The sequence below is a fragment of the Microtus ochrogaster genome, unplaced genomic scaffold, assembly GCF_000317375.1.
Source record: "Microtus ochrogaster isolate Prairie Vole_2 unplaced genomic scaffold, MicOch1.0 UNK114, whole genome shotgun sequence".
NCBI classification, from domain to species: domain Eukaryota; kingdom Metazoa; phylum Chordata; class Mammalia; order Rodentia; family Cricetidae; genus Microtus; species Microtus ochrogaster.
In genome coordinates, this window is record NW_004949212.1 from 197,988 (window position 1) to 201,604 (window position 3,617).

The 3,617-nt window shown below is 44.9% G+C and overlaps 1 pseudogene; it reads left to right on the forward strand.

The window, feature by feature from the left end:
* The first annotated feature begins 1,496 nt into the window (after positions 1–1,496).
* On the forward strand, positions 1,497–2,689 carry LOC101994957 (annotated as a pseudogene).
* The last annotated feature ends 928 nt before the right edge of the window (positions 2,690–3,617 follow it).

The window sequence follows — 3,617 nt, forward strand, 5'->3', positions numbered from 1 at the left end:
CAAATGGATGGAAATAGAAAACTCTATCCTGAGTGAGGTAACCCAGACCCAAAAAGAGGAACATGAGATGTACTCACTCATAATTGGTTTTTAGCCATAAATATAGGACATTGAGCCTATAATTTGTGATCCTAGAGAAGCTAAATAAGAAGGTGAATCCAAAGAAAAACATACAGTTATCCTCCTGGATATTGGAATTAGACAAGATTGCTGGGCAAAAATTGGGAACTGGGGCGTGGGTGGGATGGGGGAAAGGGGAGATGGGGAGAGACAAGTGAGAAGGGGAGGATGGGGAGAGCTTAGGGGAATGGGATGGTTGAGATAAAGGAAGGATGGATATGGGAACAGGGAAGTATATATATTAATTAAGGGAGCCATTTTAGGGTTGGCAAGAGCCTTAACTCTAGAGGGGTTCCCAGGGGTCCAGAGAGATGTACCCAACTAGGTCCTTGGGCAGCTGAGGAGAGAGAGCCTGAAATGGCCCAATCTTATAGCCATACTAATGAATATCTTGCATATGACCATAGAACCTTCATCTGGTGATGGATGGAGATAGAGACAGAGACCCACAATGGAGCAATGGACTGAGCTCCCAAAGTCCAAATGAGGAACAGAAGGAGGGAGAAGATGAGCAAGGAAGTCAAGACCGCGAGGGATGCACCCACCCACGGAGACAGTGGGCCTGATCTATTGGGAGCTCACCAAGGCCAGCTGGACTGGGACTGAAAATGTGTGGGATAAAACCGGACTCTCTGAATATGGTGGACAATGAGGGCTGATGAGAAGCCAAGGACAATGGCACTGAGTTTTGATCCTACTACATGTACTGGCTTTGTGGGAGCCTAGCCAGTTTGGATGTTCACCTTCCTAGACATGGATGGATGGGGGAGGACCTTGGACTGCCCACAGGACAGGGAACCCTGACTGCTCTTTGGGCTGGAGAAGGAGGGGAGTGAGGGGTAGGGAGTGGGGGGAGGGGGAGGAAAAAGGGAGGAGGCGGATATTTTTAATAAAAAAAATTTAATAATAAAAAACACACACAAAGACTCAACCAAGAAAAAGAATTTTAGTCTAATCTCACACATAAACATGGATGAAAAATTCTCTATAAACTACTGGCAAACCAAAACCAAGAACACATCAAAAGAAATCATCCATTGAGCCGGGCAGTGGTGGCGCACGCCTTTAATCCCAGCACTCGTGAGGCAGAGGCAGGCGGATCTCTGTGGTCTACAAGAGCTAGTTCCAGGACAGGCACCAAAAACTACAGAGCAACCCTGTCTCAAAAATCAAAAAAAAAAAAAAAAAGAAAGAAATCATCCATTATGATTAAGTAGACTTCATTGCCAGAGATGCAGGGTTGGTTCAAATATAAAAATTTGTCAATGTGGTTGCCATCCCGCCCCGAGCAGAAGCAAACCTTGGTTTGCGAGCTTCGCGGCTCCTTGCCTCGCTGCTCCGTGTCCTCCGACTAGCGTCCTCTCACCCCCGCCGCCATGAATGGTCTGCTCAACGGCTTCCACCAGGTGTTCAGTGAGGAGGGGACGTTCCTCTTCACCTCGGAGTCTGTGGGGGAAGGTCACCCAGATAAGATCTGTGATCAAATCAGTGATGCTGTTCTTGATGCACACCTTCAGCAGGACCCCGATGCCAAAGTGGCTTGTGAAACTGTTACTAAAACTGGAATGATCCTTCTTTCTGGGGAAATAACATCCAGAGCTGCTGTTGATTACCAGAAAGTGGTTCGTGAAGCCATTAAGCACATTGGATATGATGGTTCATCCAAAGGGTTTGACTACAAGACTTGTAATGTGTTGGTGGCCTTGGAACAACAGTCACCAGATATTGCCCAAGGCATTCATCTTGACCAGAATAAGGAAGACATTGGTGCAGGAGACCAGGGTTTGATGTTTGGTCATGCCACTGATGAAACTGAAGAGTGTATGCCTTTAACCATTGTCTTAGCAGACAAGCTAAATGCCTAACTGGCTGAACTAAGCCACAATGGCACATTGCCTTGGTTGCGCCCAGATTCTAAAACTCAAGTGACTGTGCAGTATATGCAAGATCGAGGTGCTATGCTTCCTATCAGAGTCCATACAATTGTTATATCTGTGCAACATGATGAAGAAGTTTGTCTTGATGAGATGAGATCACTAACAGAGAAAGTGATCAAAGCTGTTGTACCTGCAAAATACCTTAATGAGGATACAATTTACCACCTACAGCCAAGTGGCAGATTTGTTATTGGTAGGCCTCAGGGTGATGCTGGTTTGACTGGCAGAAAAATCATTGTGCATACTTATGGTGGTTGGGGAGCTCATGGATGAGGGGCCTTTTCAGGAAAGGATTATACCAAAGTGGACCGCTCAGCTGCTTATGCTGCTTGTTGGGTAGCAAAATCCCTTGTTAAAGGAGGTCAATGCAGGAGGGTTCTTGCTCAGGTCTCTTATGCTATCGGAGTTTCTCATCCATTGTTGATCTCCATTTTCCATTATGGTACTTCCCAGAAGAGTGAGAGAGAGCTATTAGAAATTGTAAAGAAGAATTTTGATCTTCGCCCTGGGGTCATTGTCAGGGATCTGGATCTGAAGAAGCCAGTTTATCAGAGGACTGCAGCCTATGGCCACTTTGGTAGGGACAGCTTCCCATGGGAAGTGCCCAAAAAGCTTAAATACTGAAAGTGTTAGCCTTTTCCCCCCAGACTTGTTGGCGTAGGCTACAGAGAAGCCTTCAAGCTCTGCGGGAAAGGGCCCTTTTCCTAAATTTTTCTGTCCTCTTTCAGCTCCTGATCAGTTGCAGTCACTCTAATCAATGACATGAATTTTAGCTTTTGTGGGGAACTGTAAGTTGGGCTTGCTTCTCTGTCCCTAGGTGTTTTGTTCACCATTATAATGGATATAGTAAGCATAGGTGATCCATGTAACTGCCTAGAAACAAACACTGTAATGAATAATGCTTTGAAATCAAATCTTTGTATCCTATCACCTAATCCTCCAAAGTCCTAATTGCAATTACTTTCCCACCAGATGCTGAAAATGTCCTTGTAATGTACACATAGAGTACTCGTAGTTTGACTATAGACTTTGGCGATGCCATAGCCCTGCCAGCATGAATTTGTAATGTCTTGAGCTCTATTTATTGAATGTGAAGCCCCTCCCCTTATCCTCCCTGTAACTTGGTCATTTCTAATTATGTAGTTCTTTGTCAGGGAGTGGTCCCTTTCCAATCAATCTTGCATGAAATGCAAGTTTCAGTTGGAGCTCTAGCCTGACTTCAAAAAAAAAGGCAGTTACAATTAAACCATCTCCCTGGTGCTTATGCTATTAATTGCCACCTTTTAAACAGCACCAAATCGAAATCTCTCCACTTTTCAGCTGTCTTTGGAGGACGTACGTAATAAGGTTTTATTTAGTAAACCAATCCTATGCATGGTTTCAGCACTAGCCAAACCTCACCAACTTCTAGTCTTGGCACTTGGCACCCTTGTGATGTCATACAGAGAAGTCACAGGGCAGTACCTGAGGGTCTGTAGGTTGCACACTTTGGTACCAGGTAACTTTTTTTTTCTTTATAAGAAAGACAGTACTCAACTGCACAATAGCTCCTCCCAGGGT